The sequence below is a fragment of the Phyllostomus discolor genome, chromosome 2 (assembly GCF_004126475.2).
Source record: "Phyllostomus discolor isolate MPI-MPIP mPhyDis1 chromosome 2, mPhyDis1.pri.v3, whole genome shotgun sequence".
In the NCBI taxonomy this organism is placed as follows: Eukaryota; Metazoa; Chordata; class Mammalia; order Chiroptera; family Phyllostomidae; genus Phyllostomus; species Phyllostomus discolor.
In genome coordinates this window covers 68219929-68243169 of record NC_040904.2, presented here as the reverse complement: position 1 = coordinate 68243169, position 23241 = coordinate 68219929, and the positions used below count along the sequence as shown (strand labels likewise).

General features: G+C 37.0%; 1 pseudogene; it reads left to right on the top strand.

Annotated features, from left to right (window-relative positions):
- Nucleotides 1-879: 879 nt before the first annotated feature.
- On the top strand, nt 880-22984 carry LOC114488234 (annotated as a pseudogene).
- Nucleotides 22985-23241: the final 257 nt, after the last annotated feature.

The window sequence follows — 23241 nt, the reverse complement described above, 5'->3', positions numbered from 1 at the left end:
CCATCAGCAGACTTGCATTTGGTTCCCATGTCATACTTTTGACTGGATTATAAGGGTCTAAATCCACATTCAGCCACTTTCTAACATACGATTTTAGATAACTAATTTATATTCTGTTTCAGTTTTCTGCAAATTTTCAAATAATTTTAGGGTTATTTCACAATAAGTTTATTATGAAGATAACCTGGGATAATCCATGTTAAATACTCAACAAAAATGCCCAGATCTTTGAAAGTATACATAAAAGATGACATATGTCTATTTTTTTAATAGTTGAGAATTTCCTCCTACTCTGGTTGTCTCTGTATTACCAGTTTCACTGAATGAATAGTGGAGTGAATGGCAGAGAGGTTGTTTAGGCCAATGCATAACCATTGCACTGAGATTTCATACTCCAAAAAATGTCACAACATGAGAGGGATTACTAGAACTGTGCTGGATGGGTATTTTTGAGAATTAATTATAAATAAACAAGGAAGTGTCTTATTCATGAAGTCTACACTCAGGTTTTGTTACTACAATTTCTATCATTTGCTAGTTTGATATAAGAGAGCTATTGATAGGAGCAATGGTTTAAATTATTTATGTTAGCATAAATCCAAGCTGCAGAAAGTGTGAGGAATCAATTGTGATTAAAAAGTAACTATTGGGGCCATCCCTGGGGTGTGGGACAGAGAGTGCATGCATATGTGTGTATGTGTGTCCATAAGAGAAGTATGGTGGCCAAGGGAAGAGAGTCTGAGTGAGTGGAGGGAGGGGAAGGAAAGGAGAAGAAAAAGGTGGTAGGAGAACCAGGTGTGAGGGTGGAGGCTCATTCAGGACCCAGCAGGGGCAGTGTGATCAGGTAAGTGATGCTGTTCCTTAAGAGAAACCCCCTGAATGGCAAGGGGTTTGCTCTCTGTGGCCAGCAGTAAACTCTGCATAAAAGCCACTAGTGTGTATAATAGGAGAGGTACACTGATTGATGATATTGCTTTGATCAGGGATGATGATGTGTTGTTTGTGTGTGAAAGAGAATCATTCATTGATCCTCAAAGTCTAAACTACTTGAAGGGTTGTCATGATCTCACACGGACTCACTCTAAATGTTGGAGGGTAGCACTATACAATCACACCAAGCACTTGGGTGAAGAAAAAGCCTGGCAGTGTTTAAAGCTGGCCCAAGTGTTTAAAGACAAAGGTGTCTGGGAAAATAAGCAAGATGATAGAGGAGCTTTCTTTTTCCATTTTTTTTTCTTTTTAAAATTTTCTCTCAGGGAACTTACTTCAAATGACAGGACAGATAAAATAAATAGATGAGTAAACACGTGTAGTTTACCCCATGCTTGGTAAGCACTGTGGAGAAGACTAACGCAGGAAGAGCAGAAGGTACACTGGGTTGGAGGGAGAAGAAGAGAGTATTACAGTTTAAATCAAATGTCAATCAAGGCCTCTTTGAACAGTGGTATCAGAGGAAAAAACTTGAAGCAGGTAAGGGAACAAGCTGTGTGTGTGTGTGTGTGTGTGTGTGTGTGTTGTAAGGAAACTGGTCCAAGGAAAAGAAATATGTTCAAAGGCACAAGCTGGGAATGTGCCTATGAGCTTTTCTTTAAAAAAATGTATTGCATTTTTTCCATTACCATTTATTTAGTCTCCTTACACCCTGACCCTCCACCCCCCAGCAATCAGCACACTGTTGTCCATCCATGTCCATGAGTCCTTTTTCCTTAAGGTTGTTGGGGTGCTTTCTTAACTGACCGAAGACCTGAGTACTTTGAACCTATTTTGAACTACTTGCATCACAGACAGCTCATTGTAAATGACTGCATGAATTTACTAGGTGTGTTAGAAGAAGCCAGACTATTTTGTATTGCCTCATTAATTGAACAGTTAGAAGCAGAAATAAAGAATTCTCAACCACCAACAGAACATTGACCAATATCTCCAAAAGAATTTGTCTGATCTCTGCTAGACACTCCAACCAAATCAGAATTGCATTGCCAGGTTTAAACTTCAGTGGTTCTAATCTTTCTCTTTTAGACTTTTGATACATTAATTTCAAAATGGCCCACTTAAACTGCTGTAGTATTACACATGCTAATCTCTGCTGTACAAATCTTCAATGAGCTGATTTCTCTGGATCAGTGCTTGGCATAAGAGTCATTTTTGGTTATAAGAGAAAAGTAGCCCTGGCTGGTGTGGCTCAGGGGATTGAATGCCAGCCTGTGAACCAAAGGATCACTGGTTCAATTCCCAGTCAAGGCACTTGCCTGGGTTGCAGGCCAGGTCTCCAGTGGGGGGTATACCACACATTGATGTTTCTTTCCCTCTCTTTTCCCTTCCTTTCCCCCTCTCTAAATATAAATAAATAAAATCTTTTAAAATGAAAAAATTAAATTTTTAGTCTATTGAGAATAAAATAACTATCTAGGGACAGGATGATATAAACTTTCCTAATGATTACATATAGCCTTCAATGGCCTTTCTATACTAACCATTAGTACACCAGAACATGTGACTGGTAGTAACTCAAAATAGAATTTTCTTAAAAAGTCAGACAATATCTACTATTCTGTACATTTCTAGTGTTAATACCTAATTGATTCAATGTTTTCCATTGTCTAAGTTTTTTTAAAAAAGGATTCTAACTTCTTGTAAGCAACCATAGGTTTATAAAGGTACTCTGTGACAGACAATAGTCATAAAAACTGAAATCTCATTTAGTGATTATGTACTTAAAATTAAGTATGTAAGTAAAGAAAAAATATCAATATGAAATTGTAAGTATATGGTCACATATACAGAGAGAGATATCTGGTATGTTTTTTACTGATAACAGGGTGAATTTTGGCAGATAATATTTCAGATGTTACTGATTGCAAATAATAAAACTGAAACTACTAAAGTTTAAGTGATTCCTAAAGTTTATACAACTTTTTAGTGGCAGGTCATGTTTAAATTCACTCATTGATTCCATTAAGTACTAGACCTTAGTCCATTAAGCCATGCTACTTCCATTTAAAACCTATTACCAGATTTTTTACATGTTTAGAATTCAGTGTTTGGAGTAAGTAAATCCAACACAACTGAAGAAGCATATTCCTAAATAGCTGCACACATATTTGCATATGAATTGCTGCTCTTTTATCTCTACATAAGTTTTAAGTTCATGAATTGGTAAGAATCCTACATAGCTCAGGATTTCTTTCTACATTGTTAAATTGCTCTTTCATGATTATTTTCAGAGTGACTGATGTTAGTTTTGCAGGTTCTGTAGGCTGAACTGATATCTCTTAAATCAGTGCTTGATAAAAGCAGGAGGTTAATAAGGCATGGATCATTACGATTGTAGACCCATCCTAGTTTATACTAATGATTAACAGGACTCATAGCTGTGAATTGGAAATTGAAGTGGCTTGATTAAAAACAATGACTTTTATGTGTTTTGGAACCAGAGAGAATAATAATCTTGATGCTATCAATTTCTGATTGAGACACCATCAATACAGAAAACAGAGAATTGCTTATGAATAGCTTATGTGAATGAGAGGATTTACAGACTCATAATAAATCAGGCCCTATTACAGTGAACTCTACAGAAGTGTGGCTGTGGTCCTTACACAACAATTTGGATAAAATATTTTCTGAGGAAAGGTAATTAGTTGGACTTCTTTGTTATATGGACAATTTTACTGAAATAGTTTTCATCATAGTAGGATTTGACTATGGATGAATTTCAGTTTAGTTACTTTCTTTGGAAATCAGCACATAATATTCTTGTTAGAATTTCTCTTATTTTAGAAATATCAAGAACCATGAGCTTAAAGAGAGCCTGAGGCTTTGAAGTGTTTCTTGAGAATGATCCTAGCAACTCAGGCACTAAAGAAAAGCAGAGCAGCTATTCTTCAGGACCATTCAGAGAGAACTGGGAAAAACCCATGTTTCTGTATCTAAAATCAAATGTATACTATTTTGAGTGTTCCCAACTCCAAGGAGACTTTTATATTAAGCACTGATGATAGCTTGTAATGGTGTGGGTATGTATGCATGCACATGCATACACAGGAGGTTGTGTGGGGACGTAGGCAACATACAAGGTGGCTTTCGAGAATTTAGTCTTTACTAACGTGAGCTTATCTGTTGACCAGGTAAGATATAACACGTTTAAAACATTTTATTTTAACACTGGTAAAGCCAAATAAGAGGGAAAAGAGTGGAGAGAAAAGACACTTTTAAGTGTGAAGTGATGAACCCATTTATTAGTGTCCTTACAGTACAAAATAAGGTTCTATGGTATTCCTGGGAAGTTTCTAATTACAGTATTTATTATCAGTCTTAGCTTACCACATAGATACCAAAGCCATGTTCCTTTGGTGTTAAACTGGAGTATCTAATACAATCTCTGGCAAGTATGTACAGGCTATTTAGGAAAGGAAAGGGCTGGGGTACTGCACTGGTGGTGTGGCAAGCTGTGAATTGTTTAACCCTAAAAACACCCATACTGCCATGGGTGGAAGAAGATGGCCCATGGTGGGAAAATTCAAAATTGTAAACAACCATATCTAGAAGTGAGTCCTTTGAAAGAAGTTGATTGAATTATTTTTCTAAAGAATTAGAGATGTGTTTTTGGAAGTGTAAAACACTATCAGTAACTGATGATGACTTGTGTCGGTGTGCATACAAATATAGAAGTAGATGCATGTAGAGAGAGGGATGGAGACCAGGGAGAGTGAACACACATAAAAAGTAACATATTTAATTGAAAATATTTCCTACACAGTCTCCTTATCTATAGATGATTCACACCAAAGCAACCAATCATCTAACCAACCAGCCAAATAAACACCTGCAAAGAATCAGATCGCATAACTTAGAAGTAGATACCCAAACTTTAGCAGTATGTGTAGGGATGAACCTTTGTAATCGCTATACCCAAATACTGTCTAGTGGTTAAAGTCTCTCAGGATATGATTTGGGATTTGGGTTGAGGCAAATTCTGTTTCAATAACCCCCCTTTAAAAAATCTTCTTTAATCAAAATATAAATATTGAGAAATAATTACTTGGGAATCATATCAATTGGTAGAGACCAAAACATCTGATACTATTCCTTTTATCTTCCAGAGATATCTCAACTAGAAAGTTGTAATTTGTCAGTTATTTATTAATTTAAAAAATTTACTGTATATGGTAAAAATTCAAAGAGCACAGTATATTAATAAAAGTAAGTATCCTTCCCACACTCCCTACAAATACTTTATAGGAATTCATTTTTAACAGTGTTTATTGTTTTCATGTATATATTTGGCTGCTTTTATATCTTAATTTTGTTATTTAGAAATATATGGTTGTTTTATTCAAGTATTTAAAAGACTTACAGTTGTTATAAAAATGAAGAGACATTCAATCTTATTTCAAACTCCCTCACCTCTACCTGCCTTATTCTTTAAGTGAATATTTTATATATTTGTAGTTTTTTCTATAGGATCATTATGCCTTTTAAAATAGCCATGGTTAGCTGCAGTAACTGGTTTATTAATCTTAAGAACTATCTAATGTAGGGAGAAAGATGGCAGCTTTACTCTAGGCAGCGTGATTCTCGGCTTCTATGAAGAGGAGGAAAACTTGTGGATCAGTGGAGGAACAGAGCAAGTGGCCTAGGTTACCGAAATATTTTTGAAAACAGGACATCAAAAATTATTGCGATCATTGAAAAACCAGATGGTAAGGAGACTGCTTCAGGACAAAAGGGACCCAGGGATTAGCTCAGGGACCAGGGGGGTTGCAGTCCCAGACCCGCTGCTTCACAGGTCTGCCTCAGGGCTCCCGGGAGAGGGGAGTTGCTGCTCCCTCCCTGGAACAGGGGGGTTGAGCAACACCAGGGGAGACCTTGTTGCTTGAATTCACAGAGAGGCCAGTTGGACTGGGGGAAAAAAATCACCCAGGGTCTGTGAACACCCACCCAGAGCCCTTGGAGAAGTGAGTGCCTCCAGCCGGCAGGACCAGGGGTGGCCTAGAAGAGTGCTCACATGCCTAGCCCGGTGGGAATGTGGATGGGTGGAAAACCTGAACATCGCAGCCATGATCCAGGAAAGGGCACGGGCGTTCTCAGGTTTCTGGAGCCTGCGGTGCTGAACTGTGGAAGCGTGAGCCCCATCGCGAATCCTGACTCTCACGCTGTGAACCCGGAAGGGATATGGTGCTTAGTGCATTCCTAGAGCCTGAAACTCAAAAATTTGGTGGATGGGCACACCCTTTTATGATCCGCAGAGATGGCACAGTGAATTCCAAAATGTCTCGGGTACTTCCTGAGATCATAGAGCTGGAACCCTGCGGGGGTCCTGGAGCCCGGGAGAACGCGGCAGTGAGCTCCGGAGAGTGAGCATGCTCAGGAGCGCCCAGGGTCCTGTAGGGAAAGTCAGATTGGCCCTGGAGATAGTACCTGAGAGACTTACTGAGATTTGGCTGGGAAGAGTGATAAGCATTTCAAACGTCCCTCAGCCAGCTGAAGCCAGCAAGATCAGAAAAACTGGTCTGGCCAGTTAGAAACTAATAAGAGGTTGTTTTGTTTTGTTTTGTTTTTTGTGGCCATTGTTGGTTGATTGATTTTATCTTGTGTTTTAAGTGACATTTTATTTTTCAATTCTTCTTATTTTTATATCTCTCAATCCCTTATGTTTCTCTTGCATTCATCCTAGTATTATTCCTTCCACTCCAAATTTATCTCTCCTGCACTCCATCTTCTGCTTTTTTCCATTTTTTTTTTGTTTTTTTTTTTGATCTTGCAAGTTACTGTAAATTTGTATTATCTTTTTCTCACTTTTCTGACATTTTTTTTTATTTTATTAGTATTTTGTTATTCTATTTCTTTATGTATAATCTTCTTTACTTAGCTGGTTATACTGTCATTTGATAAGTTCGCCCTTGTATCTCAGTCACAGTGTGTTGATAGTTTACTATCCTTCATCTGTGTTCCATTAATACACCTCTCAAGGTTCTATACTCCTTATCTAGACCTCATCAATTCTGCCACAAGACTGTCACTTTACTATTACTGTTAATAAGACCTAGTTCATACAATTGTAAATGCTACTCAACACCCTTACCTGATCTCAGCCCACTTTACAATTTCCTGAACTATACTATTGGGGGGTTGTCTCTATTCTTCTACACACTACTACTAGTTACTAATCTTTATTCCAACCCCACCTTAGAATCTGACCTCCCACAGCCTCACAGCTTTCTAGATCCAACTAACAATCCTCTCGTCCCCAATAAGAGTCTTACCTTCTTTCCATCCTTTCTAAAACGTGGATAGTGGGGTGGAGGATCACGGTTAGCACTATAAGGAGCCAAAGGATAACCCTTCTCTTTTCTACTGGCTGCTAATGTAAATATAGTATACTGTCTTGCTGTCTTAAACCATTTTGCCTTACTCCTCCAACTAATCACAAAAAAGAGTAGGGGGAAGTTGTGAACACCAGGATACATGAAGGAGACTGCACCACTGAATCTCACAGGAACTCTACCACAGAAATTCACACCATAATTACAGGGAACCAGAATAGATCAATTTAAGAACCAGGGGCTAACAAGAAGAAACCCACGAACAATGAGAAAACAAAGAAACAATCCCCAATTGAAGGGAAATGAGAAAGCCTCAGGAAAAATGCTAAATGAAATAGAGGCAACTCAACTATCAGATAGTGAGTTCAAAACAATGATTATCTGGAAGTTCAATAAACTCACAATGAGCTATCAGAAACTGGAGGGAAGCTACAACAATCTCACTGCAAACTATATAAACATGAAAAAGGAAATAAAAACTCTCAACAAGGGCCAAGAGGAAATGAAGAATGCCATTTCTGAACTGAAGAACACAGTAGAAGGAATGAAAAGCAGGATTGATGAAGCAGAACATCGGATTAGCGAGCTAGGGGACAAAGTAGAAGAAAACACCCAGAAAGAGCAAGAAAAGGAAAAGAGGCTCAGAAAGAATGAAGAGGGATTAAGAGAAATGCAAGAGAATATGAAACGTAATAATATCTGTATAATAGGGATACCAGAAGGAGAAGAAGAAGAGCAATGGATCGAAAACCTAGTTGAAAATGTAATGAAAGAAAACTTCCCTAATTTGATGAGAGAAAAAGCCACACAAATCCAGGAAACACGGAGAGTTCCAATCAAGAGGAACCCAAAGAGGCCCACCTCAAGACACATCATAATTAAAATGGCAAAACTTCAAGACAAAGAGAGGATCTTAAAGGCAGCAAGGGAGAAATAGGAAGTAACATACAAGGGAGCCCCAACAAGGCTAACGGCTGACTTCTCAATGGAAACACTCGAAGCCAGAAGATAATGGCAAGAAATACTCCAAGTAATGAGAACCAGAGGTCTGTAACCAAGGCTACTTTATCTAGCAAGGCCCTCAATCAAGATAGGAGGCCAAATAAGAAGCTTCCCAGAAAAAAAGAAGACTAAAAGAATACACCTCTACCAAACCAGCTCTGCAAGAGATTCTAAAGTGACTGCTTTAAGGAAAGGGAGGAAAAGAGAAAGAGAGAGGAACACTCATACATAAAAGACAATGAATAAGTACCTATCAATAATAACCTTAAATGTAAATGGATTAAATGCTCCAATCAAAAGACAGAATAGCTAAATGGATAAGAAAAATGACCCACATATATGCTGCCTACAAGAGACCCACCTCAGGATAAAAGACCTGCACAGTCTGAAAGTGAAGGGCTGGAAACAAATCTTCCAAGCAAATGGACAGGAAAAAAAAGCCGAGGTAGCAATACTCATATCAGGCAAAATAGACTTCCAAAAAAGGTCCATAAAGAGAGACCCAAAAGGTCACTTCATAATACTCAAGGGAAGAATCCACCAAGAAGACATAAATATTGTAAATATATATGCACCCAACATAGAAGCACCCAAATACATAAAGAAAATCTTAGAGGACTTTAGGAAAGATATGGACAGCAACACAATTATAGTGAGGGATTTTAACACCCCACTATCAAAAATGGACAGATCTTCCAAACAAAATATCAACAAAGATATTGTGGCATTAAATAATACCCTTGATGAAATGGACTTTACTGATATATACAGAGCCCTCCATCCAAAAGAAGCTAAATACACATTCTTTTCAAATGTACATGGAATATTTTCAAAGATGGACCACAGGATAGGACACAAAACAAGCCTCAACAATTTCAAGAAAGTTGAAATCATGCCAGGCATTTTCTCCGACCACAAGGGACTGAAGCTAGAAACCAATCCAAAAGAAAAAAACCCAAAACACTCAAAATCATGGAGATTAAATAGCATGCTATTAAACAATGAATGGGTCAAGAGTGATATTAGGGAATAAATCAAAAGGTTTCTGGAAACAAATGAAAACGAACTCACAACAACCCAAAACTTATGGGACACAGCCAAGGCAGTCCTGAGAAGGAAGTTCATAGTGATACAAGCCCACCTAAAAAATTTAGAAACATTCCAAACAAACAACCTAACCCTAAGTCTACAAGAACTCGAGGAACAACAACAAAGACAGCCCAGAGCAAGCAGAAGGAAGTAAATAACCAAGATCAGAGCAGAATTAAATGACATTGAGACTAAAAGCACAATTCTAAGGATCAATGAATCCAACAGCTGGTTCTTTGAAAAAATAAACAAAATCAACAAGCCTTTAAGAAGACTCATCAGGAAAAAAAGAGAGAAGACCCAAATAAACACAATCAGAAATGAAAGAGGAGAGATTACAACAGATACCACAGAAATACAAAGGATTGTAAGAAATTACTATGAAGAACTGTACGCCAAGAAATTTGAAATACTAGGGGAAATGGACAACTTTCTAGAAAAATATAATCTTCCAAAGCTCAATGAAAAAGAAGCAGAAAGCCTGAACAGACCAATAACAACAAAAGAAATTGAAGCAGTAATCAAAAAACTCCCAACACACAAAACCCTGGAACCGATGGTTTCACAGGAGAATTCTACAAAGCATTTAAGGAAGAGCTAACCCCTATCCTTCACAGACTATTCCAAAAAATCCAAAAATATGGAATACTCCCGAATTCCTTTTATGAGGCCAACATCATCCTAATCCCAAAATCAGATAAAGACACAACAAAGAAAGAAAAATTCAGGCCAATATTGCTGATGAACATTGACGCTAAAATCCTTAACAAAATACTGGAAAACCACATCCAACAGTACATTAAAAAGATCATACACCATGACCAAGTGGGATTCATTCCAGGGATGCAAGGATGGTACAATAAATCAGTAAATGTAATACATCACATAAACAAAAGCAAAGACAAAAAACACATGATCATATCAATAGATGCAAAAAAGCGTTTGATAAGGTACAGCACCCATTTATGATAAAAACACTTGGCAAAGTGGGAATAGAGGGAGCATTCCTCAACATAATAAAGGCCATATATGAGAGAACTACAGCCAACATCATTCTCAATGGGCAAAAATTAAAATCTTTTCCACTAAGATCAGGAATAAGACAAGGATGTCCACTTTCACCACTTCTATTCAATATAGTACTGGAAGTTTTAGCCACAGTGATCAGACAAGAAAAAGAAATAAAAGGCATCCAAATGGGAAAGGAGGAAACAAAACTGTCACTGTTTGCAGATGACATGATAGTGTACATAGAAAATCCTATAGACTCCACCAAAAAACTGCTTGACCTAATAAATGAATTTGCAAAACAGCGGGATACAAAGTCAATATCCAGAAATCAAAGGCATTTCTGTACACCAACAATGAAACAGCAGAAGTAGAGATCAAGGAAAAAATCCCATTTGAAATAGCAAAAAGAAAAATAAAATATCTAGGAATAAACCTAACCAAAGAGGTAAAAGACCTGTATTTAGAAAACTATATAACACTGAAGAAATAAATCAAGGAAGACACAAACAACATGGAAACATACACCGTGTTCATGGACTGAAAGAATTAATATCATCAAAATGTCCATACTACCCAAATCAATTTACACATTCAATGCAATTCCTATTAAAGTACCAATGGCATATTTCACAGACATAGAACAAACTCTTCGAAAACTTATATGGAATCATAAACGACTCCAAATAGCTGCTGCAATTTTGAGAAAGAAGAGTAAAGTAGGAGGGATCATAATATCTGACACTAAACTATACTACAAGGCCACTGTAATCAAAACAGCCTGGTACTGGCATAAAAACAGGCACATAGACTAATGGAGCAGAACAGAGAGACCAGAAATAAACCCAAGCCTCTATGGACAATTAATATTTGACGAAGGAGGCAGCAACATAAAATGGAGTAAAAACAGCCTCTTCAACAAATGGTGTTGGGAGAACTAGACAGCCACCTGCAAAAAAATGAAACTTGAGCACCAACTTACACCATATAGAAAAATAAATTCAAAGTGGATAAAAGACTTAAATATAAAATGTGACACCATTAAAGTCCTAGAGGAGAACGTAGGTAGGAAAATCTCAGATATTTCACGAAGAAACTTTTTACTGACATGTCCCCTAGAGCAAGGGACATAAAGGAAAGAATAAATGGGACCTCATCAAAATTAAAAGCTTCTGCACAGCTAAAGAAAACAGTATCAAAATTAAAAGAGAACCAACTGTATGGGAAAACATATTTGCCAATGACACCTCAGACAAGGGTTTAATCTCCAAAATATAAGGAACTTACATGACTACACTCTAAGAAGACAAGGAATCCAATTAAAAAACGGGCAGAACACTTGAACAGACACCTCTCCAAGGAGGACATACAGAAGATCCAAAGACACATGAAACAATATTCAATAGCTCTAGCTATCAGAGAGATGCAAATTAAAACCACAATGAGATACCACTTCACACCAGTCAGAATGGCCATCATAAACAAAGCAACAAACAACAAGTGTTGGAGAGGTTGTGGAGAAAAGGGGACCCTAGTGCACTGTTGGTGGGACTGCAGACTGGTACAACCACTATGGAAAGCCATATGGAACTTCCTCAGAAAACTAAAAGTGCATCTGCCTTTTGACCCTGCAATTCCACTGCTGGGACTCTATCCTAAGAACACTAAAACACCAATCCAAAAGAACCTATGCATCCCAATGTTCATAGCAGCACAATTTACAATAGCTAGATGCTGGAAGCAACCTAGATGCCCATCAGTAAATGAATGGATCAAAAAACTATGGTACATTTACACAGCGGAATTCTATGCAGCAGAAAGAAAGAAGGAGCTCCTATCCTTTGCAGCAGCTTGGATGCAGCTGGAAAACATTATGCTAAGCAAAACAAGCCAGGCAGTGAAAGACAAATACCATATGATCTCACCTTTAACAGGAACCTAAACAACAAAACGAATAAACAAGCAAAATATAACCAAAGACACTGAAATAGAGGGCAGGCTGACAGTGACCACAGGGGAGAGAAGAGGGAATTTCAGGGGACAATGGGAAGGGTTCATGGGAACAAATTTAAAGGACACATGGACAAAAACTAGGGGGAGGGTGGTAATGGGAGGGAAGTGGGGAGGGTTGGGAGAGTGGGCTGGATTGGGAGTAAAAGGGAGAAAACTGTACTTGAACAATGATTAAAATAAAATAAAAAAAAAAACTAATGTATGTGTTGTCTTCAATCTATCTTTCTCCTGACTGTTCCTGGTTATATTATCATTTTCATATTGTCTTTGTTTATAGCATATATGTGTGTATGTGTGTATTTATGTATATTTCTTTTTCACCACCATTCCCATAATTGTTTATCTGTGTTTCTGTGTTTTAGAGGTTTTAATGCTTATCATCAATTTTTTTTGTTAAAGATTTTACTTATTTATTTTTAGAGAGGGGAAAGGAGGGAGAAAGAGAGAGAGAAACATAAATGTGTGGTTGCCTCCCATATGGCCCTCACTAGGACTTGGCCTGCAACCCAGGCATGTGCCCTGACTGGGAATTGAACCTGAGATGCTTTGGTTCTCAGCCCACGCTCAATCCACTGAGTTATGCCAGCCAGGGCTCTTATCGTCATTTTTTTTATAAAGGTGTTTCTATTCATGCTTTAACTGGCTGGGTTTTATTCTAGAGTTACTTTTTTTCCAGAAGAGGCGGTAGCCTCTAAGTCCTGAATTCTTGCAGGCATGAAAGTATACGTCCGTGGTTTTTATAGTTGAGTAACCTCACTGTGCATAACAATCTGGGATCATATTTTAAAAGTGAATTTTATTTTTAATATTTGACAAATACAAAACATGTAAAATGCATTCAAATTACTTGGCATGATAATAAACCAAACACCAGTGACCATACCAGCCAACTTTATATCCAGTGCATTACCATCACCTTTGCTTTATCTGCCCCTTGTGGCTTGCTCCAAAATGTTTGCTTTCCTGCAGAGGCTGCTGGCAGCTCATGACTTTCAGTAACTTCATGATGGCCAGGGACATGCCTTCAGGTGGACAATTTTGACTTGAAATGATGGAATAATTTTGTACCCAACTCCTTCCCTGACAGCTGAGGGAGGAGGGGAGGAGCTAAGATAATTCTTGATGCTTCAAAGGGTTAAAGTGATCCATTGCACTACAGATCCCAATACAACCCCTCCTCCCCTCCACCATCCCACTGCTGCCTTTCCTGAATGTCATATATACATAACTGCCTCAGCTACAATAAGGGAGTCTCTGTTAGGTCATGCAGTCTGTTTTTAAAATCAGTTTTTTGAGGTAGACACATCACCTATTAACTCATTTGGAGCTTGTACTCAAGTCTCTATGCCTTCCTCTACTGCCCCTAGCCTCAGCAAAGAGCTATAAGACCTAAGCCAAAGCAGTCTCCTTCTCAGGACCTCATTCCTGGTGCGTAAAATGAAAAGGTTGAACCAGAGGAATTCTGAATTTCTTCCAATTTTAACTTATTTAAGTTCCTAAGAGATTTGCTTTGTACTTTTTATGTAGAATCTCTCATCCATAGAAATATGGGAATGTAAGTCTGCCTAGAGACATTGCATTGATTAAACAACATAAACTGCAATTTTTCTCAGTGGTATAAAGCTAATATTTGCAGATGTCTGGATACTGAGTGATTGGTGTGTGGTCATATATAACCAGTTGACTATGCTGGGCTGTAATGGTCCAGGAGGTAGAGAATAAGTTTGAGACAAAGAAAGTACTGAAGTGAGTGAGAGGAATGTGGATTTCTATGCAAAAGTGTCCATCTCTCTTTTTTTAATTATTAAAAGAATGCCTACGTACTATCAATCCCTCATTTAATTTTATACACAAGGAAGAAAAAGAGAAACATTTTAAGAATAATAAGATGAAAGGCTAAGTAGAACATGGAGGGAGAGTCTAAGAAGTGTGGTAACAGTAAAAAGACTCTGACTTTTATATCTTCCATGGCTGTGTATAAACACATCCCTCAATTTTGAAACACTTATTCTCCTCCTGCCCTTACCCTGCAATCTCAGTTTTCATCTAGTACTGGATTTATATGGATAAGATCAAAAGATGGTTATAAATGATGGAAAGGTCCTAAACAACAGAGGCTGACTTCATGTAATACTTGAGGAGGGAGAGAATAGGTAAGAATGAGAAGTGACAAAGACTGTCTCATTGACCATGAGTTGGATGTCCACATGAGATGCCTCCAGAACCTAAAATAACTGCACCTGTGATTTTCAAGAAAAATGAGTAAGAATAGAGGAACTTTTGCTGTACTATTTTACCTCTGGTTCTTTATTGTGTAGAATATTGACTTACATGCTATGTAAAGGACTAGTTAATATGTATTTTTATGAAACATATGCCAGAATTACCAAGAGACAATTTATTTTGTTGTAGACTGCACTGGGCATCCATTCCCCATCTGAGGATATACTGTAAATGCTTATAGGCAAAAAATACCAGAAATCTTTAAAAACAGAAAATTTGTACAGATACTAAGGACAGTATAATAGCTAACATTAAAAGTATTCTGATATTGTTCATTTGACATCATGTAAAACAAAAGTAAAACATTTTACATAAATTTTCAGTTATATTATTCCTATAAAAATTGCATTGAAAAATGTCACACTCCTGAGAAAATAACATTCTGGGAGATTTTTATAAAATTACAGTTCTTGAAAGTAAAAGAATTTAACTGAAATTATCAAGGTGACTTTCACTATTACTGTTATTTTTGTCTCCAGTAACTAATGACAACCTTTTCCCATAGAGCTGAACATAAATTAAATGAAAGCAGTGCCACCTACTTCCAGTAATAAATAGAAAGGAGACAGTAATGGGGACTCCCTACTATTTTTCTTTGCTAGTGTATCCTAGGAATAAAAAGAAAAATATCTAGTTCATCACTTATATTTTTAGTAAATGTGCCTATTTTCACACTACTGCAATGGTAAAGCATTAGTGCATTTAAAAAATGAGCTATTTTCACCTATAATGTGACAATTCACAACATAAAACTGAAGGGAAATACCTGCATTTTCACATGACTTTGATTTTGCTGAAACTTCAGCTGCATAACTTCAAGGAATGAAAGATGTCTTTCTAAAATAATCATCAATTTCACCTACATTTAAATTTTGAAGGGTAATTCCTCAGTTCAGTTTAAAATACTTGAAAGTGATGCAATCAATGTATTACTTTAGTTAGCTGGTGAAGTTGACAGACTTTGCTGCGGAGTCAGAGGCCATTGTTTTGATTCCATTTAAGAGCTGTGTGCCCTTGGAGAAATCAGAGTTTCAGTTCCTTGAAATACAAGATGGGAATGATAAGGCAAACCTCCCTGGTTTGTTGCAAGGTTGTGTTGGAGACTGTAGTTCACCCATCCATCCATGATAGGACCCCAGTCACTTTGTGTGTGTGCCCCTAATGCCCTGTCCCTCTGCCTGAACTGGGGTGAGCGTAGCACCCAAGCTGAGTCAATGAAACTTTTATTACTGAAATTTGGAATTGTAGGAGAGACAGTGATTGATTGTTTCACTGTTTCCAAAAGCTTATACTTGGACCTATAATAATCTTCCCTCAAATGCATCATATGGACCAGGAAAAAAGAGGAAATAATTTAGGAGAGAAAAAAATGAGTCAGATCTAGGGAGATGAGGTACAAGCAAGAATTCAGAGAGCTTTCCATAATTTCCTCTTGCTTATCCACCCTTCTGTCTTCTTCCTGCCAATACCAGCTGAAACTACATTCTTTGATTTGCAACCCCAGAAGCCTTAGTGTAAGAGTTAAGTGAGAATGTTCATGGAAAGAAAATTTTAAAAACTATAAAGCAGTTTTGGAAGTTGTCACACAATTCTAAAAAATACAGGAAAACAGTTAAAATGTATTGGTGTTTGTATTAGTCTTCTAGGGCTGCCATAAGAAAATACTACAGACTAAGTGGCTTAAACAGAAATTTATGTTCTCACAGTTCTCGAGGCTAGAAGTACAAGATCAAGGTGCTTTCAGGGTTGGTTTCAGGTAAGAGCTCTGTTCTTGGCTTATAGATGCCCACTTTTTTTTTAAAGTTCTTCATGGTTTTTTTATGTGCCTCTGTAAGGAGAGAAAGATCTCTGGTGTCTCTCATTCTTTTTTAAAGGATTCCATTCCCATTGGATCAGGGACTCACCCTTATGATCTCATTTAACCTTAATTGCCTCTCTGGAGGTGTTATAATTATATATAGTCACACTGGGGTTTGAAGCTTGAACACATGAATTTGGGGGCTGGGTACAATGTAGTCCATAACAGTAAGTAAATGATGTAGTTTACTGAACACAGATAGTTATACAAGCAGAATCCACAGCAGTAATTTCATTTGGAGCTTCCTGGACTTCATCCTGTGATTGTGCCCTGCTACCAGGGAAATCATCTATTGAGGTGAGAATTCTAGAAGTTTCTTTAAAAAGTTTCATTAGCTTTCAAAACAATTAAATTTTTCTATTATTATTTGAAATTCTCCCAGTTTTCTTGTTAGAGCTCAGGCTATTCGCCTGCTGGCTCAACAGGTAAGAGTAACTGGTGACAACTCTAGTGTGTTAGTTTTTGAGTGAAACTATGTCCCCAGGGTCGACTTCCTAGAAATGCCATCTCTTCAGCAATCTCAGGGTTTAACCTATTTCTATCCATTCCTGTACCTATACAAAGGTAATATATTATCATTATTATTATTATTATCATTGTCATTATCATTTCCACTCAGTTATAGTGATTTAGAGCCTCTCATTGGAGTCAACATTATTTTTCTTCCTTCAGCAAATCTGGTAGGCTTGATATAAAATATAATACCTATGTTAATAGCATTAGCAGAAAACTTGGAAGCATGTCAATCTAACACTTCTATAGCCCTACCTTGGATAATGTTCTTTAGAAAAATTGTAAGAAATATATTATAGGCAACTATTAAAACAAGCAAAATCCTACCATACAACCCAGTTACCTCTATGCATCAGAAGAAATCTCAGTATCACCCCTGCTTTAGGACTTAGCTGGGAATCCCAGATAAACCTGGATGAACATGTTTTCTTTCCAGATTGATATTTGACATTGCCAGCTTAGGCAAAGGCGAACTATACTCTATTTGGAAACCACCAAGACAAAATCTCACTTTATTCTTGTTTCTGTCAGGCACCACTGCAAACACAAGATTCAGGCCATCCTTATTCTGCCAACATACATCTTCACATAGTTCTGTCCATCTTTTTTTTTATTACCTGTCAACCACCTTCCCTAAGTCCCGAAAAGTTCTTTACTGTGTAGTCTAACACTCACAGATGGTAATCAGCAAAATCCCCTATGTTCCCCTCCTTCACATTTCTGAGTGTTTCCTTCATCTGCTTGATTTAATAAAATCTGGCTTTTTCCCTGAGTAGATATGTCTCCAGAAACTCTATGAATTAGTGGCTCTGGACCTTTCTGAATTCTCTACCACAACCTTTATATAATTGATATCCCTAGATCTTCACCGTCCAATGTGGTCTCCACTAACTATATGTACCTCTTAAGCTCTAGAAATGTATCTTGTCTAAGTTGAGATGTGGCCTATGTGAAAAACGCACAGTGGATTTTGAAAACAGTACCAAAGAAAGAATGTGATGTATTTTATTAACAAGTCTTGATTGTATGTCAAAATGACATTATTTAGATATATGGGGTGAAATAAAGTATAGTATTAAACTTAATTTTACTTGTTTCTTTTCTCCTTTTTTATTGAGGTTCCTGCCAAATTAAAAAATGATATATTCCATGTTATTTTTCCAATGGGCTGTTTGCTCTTGCTCTTTCACAAAATCCTCAGTATTTAATTTCATATTATCATACACCTGCTATCTGCCTCTCCCCATTGTCTTTAGTCAACTTCTAATCCCAAAAGTGTTTCCTCTCTCTCTCCCTCTCTCTCTCTGTGTCTCCCTCAAGATTTTAGTTCCTGGCTTACTGTCATTCTGATATTTTATTGTAAAGTGTTTGTGATTTCAATACCCACCTAAATAATGTTTCAATAACTGTGGCCTCTCACTTCTTTGACTTCATTTTGGCCAATGGTTTTCCCCCCTCTACTTTCTCTTAAGCACTCATTATCATGGGCACATGATAGAACTTATCATTACAAAACTTCTAATCCCTGTATAATTTCAATATTCAAGCAGTCTACTACCTTTTATTTTTCTATCACCCAACTTCAACAGTCTTTCCATCCCATGTAATGATTTCAATACTTATGTACACTCTCTTAAAGCCTCTCACATCCTCAATCTTCCTTACCCAATTTAAGTGTCATTATCCCTTATTATAATCACTTCCTCACATACCTTCTCCACCTCCTTGCCCTTCTTTCACTTTGTCTTATCAGGCAAAAACTCAATTACGTTTAATTGTAATTCCCTACCTCCTCCATTCCCAGATTCTTGAAGCTGAACAGATCTAAGTGAAACTCTCAGTTATCTACCTGTCCTATTTTGGATCCATGACCATGAAATTTAATTGTGTCCCTAGTGCTGTTGAACAATTATGTACTCTCCCATGTGACTATTTTATTCCCTCTCTTTTTAAACCTCAACACCATTCTCCATGACTACTTTAATCATATTAAAGGACATTGCTTCCTAGTTCACTGGGATAAGAAGAATAATTAAAAGAGTATTGTCACAAACCTTTAACATCCCATCTACATACTGAATCTGAATTTATACACATATATTCTACTTAACCCCAAGGTCTAGAAGAAGAGGAGGAGGTGGAACCTATAAGTTGGATAAAGCATAAAAACTCCCAAGTCCCAATAGTGGGCACTTTCAGCTTTGTGCTCAATAAACTTGCTCTCCCATTTCCACTACAATTATTGTCTCTCACCTGGATTTTTCTCTTGTGAACAAGGCAACAACCCAGGAGGGGGAGACCCTAACTCAGGTCCTCCTGGTAATACCTGCATGCTGCTCTTGCAAAGTGTCCTCTGCCCATTTTTCATATCATTCTGCCCATTTCATATCATTTGGCATTGGATTGCCAAAGAGCTCAGACATGAACTTCCTTTCCGTAAATTGTATTCAATCCCTTGGTAATACCATTCAATTTCACAGCATTAAATATAGTTTTGTTTTTATATCTCTAGCTTATACATCCCTTTGAAATTCAGAGTCAAAAATCTAACAGCTTATCAATATTTCCACTTAAATATCTAATGAGCATATTGTCTAATGGAGAACTCAGCTATAAAATGTCCAATAACTGATAATCCTCCCAAACTCGGTCCTCATACTCTGTACCCTGTAATCAAATAGTAAACAACAACTGAATGTTTCTAGTTGCTCAAACTAAACAACATAGAGTCATCTTTACTTCTTTCTCCCCCAAACACCACATCTAATCTGTTAGTAAATTCTGCTCCTGTACCTCAAAAATATGTCTAAAAATATGACCACTTCTAATTAACCCACATGTTCCTACTATGGCCAGTCCATCACCATTGCTCTTCTAGATCTGCAGTGATCTCCTAATTGTTTTTCCCTTTCCAATCTCGTGTATCTCAGTGACCCTTTCCCTTTTATTTGCTACACAAAAGCTAGAGTGATCTTGTCTCGCCTTCTCAGGCCAAGTCACTCCCTAGTCCAGTTCTCTAGTGGCTTTCATCATATTCGAACTAAAGTCATACCTTACATGGCCTTCAAGGCCACACACTTTGTTAGTTCTCTGACATAGTTCCCATGCCATTTTTCTTCATCCACTCAGCTTCCTGTTATTGGTCCCCTTGCTATTACTAAAATATGATAGACACAACCCTCCTTAGGGATTTTTAGTAGGCAAGGGCAGGCGATAAAGCTAGAATGTCCACCAATAATTTAGACTTTATCCTTTAAGCACTAGAGAATAATTATAGGTTAAGGGATAAGTCAGTTTGAATTTTGGAAGATAAACTATATGTTAAAATTATGTAGGGTGGATTAAGGAAGGGAGAGAATCAATGTAGTTTAGTAAAATTTAATGATATTTTTGAGGTCCCTAACTAGGTTTTGGAAGAGAGGTAAAATGGATATGAACAACATTTCAAAAATAGAGTTGAAAGGCTCTCTCACTTAATATACTGAATTCAGAAATAGAGAAGAGTAAAAAATGGCTGAGGCATTCAGCTTACTCTGAGTACTTCTCTGAGCAGAATGGATAGACAAGGTGTCTGTCTTCATCACTTTGGTCTTCTATAAGCATAGAACAGGTAATTCCTAAACAACAGAAATTTATTGCTCACGGTCTTGAGCTGAGATCAGGTTACCAACACAGTTGGGTTTTAGTGAGAGCCTGCTTTGGAACTGCAGACTTCCAGTTGCATCCTTAAATAGCAAGATAAGAACAAGCTAAGATTCTCGGCTACTCTTATAAAGGCACTAATCTCATTCATGAGGGCTCCACCCTTATCCCAAAGGTGCTGCATCCTATTACAGTGGTGGTTAAGATTTCAATTTATAAATTTTGCAAGGATACATTGAATTCACAACAGTGTCTCATATCTACGGTACTCTTAATATTAGACCATGTCATCAAATGTCCATAGAATGATGTTTGGTTCTAGTCTGTACTCAAGTCCTGACCTAAGTTTTGTATATCAAGACCCTGTAAAGACCATTTGAGGGGAAATTTTATCTGTATCAGAGACATGGAGACCACTCCAGAGCACTGCTTCTCTGTGCATGTGCCCACTAATACTTATAAAAAGGCAACTTAATCCTCCAATAAATCATATTTTTAAAGTGTCATTTAAACAAGGTAAAATTATGACCCAGCCAACCATTTTGGACTATAAAGCATTTAATTGGAAACATGAAACATTTCCTAAGTATAAGGTTTGTGTTCTTTTTAAAAAATATTAAAGAAGTTACCGAAACCTTATCTTTTGGATCACCTTCTCAGTGCCATGCTCCTTGACAATTTTCACTGGCTGTGATGTTTCTGAGTCCCAACCTTGTGTATTGTTGGAAGGGCCTGGTTTCACCCTGTCTCATACTGTCTATGGCTGAGTCATCTTTTTAGCACAGGACTATGATCTTGGATCCCAGCTGCCAAATCTATACCTTCTCAGGAGAACTCTAGCAAGAGGTTCATTTATACATTGCTTGAAAGAACCACTTTACAAAAAAGCCTGCTATGAGTGTTAAATATTCCCTGACTTCCTAAGAGGACAAGAATGTTTAGATCAGGACTGAGGTCAATTCATGTATAGAAGCTGCCATTTCTGAAGCAAATACTTTTGAAAGTTTGAATGCCAATACTTAGAACTACTGCTCTTGGTCCCTAAGGACCTGAAAATCAATGATGTTACCTGGATAGTTTATTTAAAGACAGTTTTATTGTTGCTGTGCAACCTGAGTGCTGTATTGCATGACAGGTAGTTCTTTTGTAGTGGAAAATTGTTTTTATTTTTCATAGCACTTTGCATGAGCTCTGTCTTGCTTTTTGCATTGCTGTGCATATGAACACATTGAAGTGGAATCTTTTATGAAGCAATTTAACATTTCACAAAAATTTATCAGCTACTATGGAAATGTAACAAGGGACAAATAGAACTTCATTATTTAGATTCAGTGCCTTCACTATTGATACACTGTAGGGTTATTATGATTATATTACTGGGTAATAACTTTTACTTATTCATCTCTTTGTTATAATTCATGGCTAATGCAGATATTGTAGAAAATACAGAAAGTAAAATCATCAGGATTCCAAAGAAATAAAAATAATCACTGCTGTGCTTACATATACCTATATGCATAAATGTTTTTGAAATAGAATACTACATTGTTTTGTAACCTGATCTAAGAATGTTCTAACTGAATTCATTACTAAATCTAGAGATAAACATTTTCTGCCAGAGAGTCAAATGATAGAAATTATAATTTTTGACAAAAAGAAGAACTGAATATGTGGGATTGTGACATTGGGTAGCAGGAGAAAAGGCTTGCACATCTGTGTCTATAAAGACACCGTATATTAATAATTTAAATGTTAAAGGGTTCTAGCTAAGTCTTGATGTGATATATTGACCATATTTAAGTCTACACTAATCTTTGTATAATTCTACATGAGTAGAGTTACTATAATGTTTCTAGTTAAAACTCTGCTGTAGTTAGCATAACTTTTGGCTTATTTTATGGAATGAATGTTTGTGTCCCTCCAAAATTCATATGTTAAAATTTTAATCCCCATTGTGAGAGAGTAGGATTTGTAGGCTTTGAGAGGTAATTAGGTCATGAAGATGAAGGCTTCATGAATGATATTAGTGTCTTTACAAAAGAAACCACAGAATGCTATCTAGTGCATTTCATCATGTGAGGATATAAGGAATTGGCAATCTTCAGCCTAAAAGAGGTCTCTCACCAGAACTGGACTGTGCTGGCACCCTAATCTAGGACTTTCAGCCCTCAAAACTGTGAGCATTAATTTTCTGTTTTTTTTTATAGGTTATCCAGGCTATGGTACTTTGTTACAGCTTCACAAAGACTGACATATAATGCATAAATTTCTAATTTATCTTGACTTTAAAATTAGTTCATGTACATACTTACAAATTATATATTGATGGTGAACAATGCTAAGATTTTTAGGGAGCATTTGCTTTGGCAATTTAGGCTTAAAATTGCAATAATTATTATGACTATCAGTACGAAAAGTTTGATAAACACACAATGTTGTTAATTTTGTGGAATTTCCTATGATATAGCAGAAGCTAGTCAGTCCCAGAAGAGAGAGGACAGATTAGTT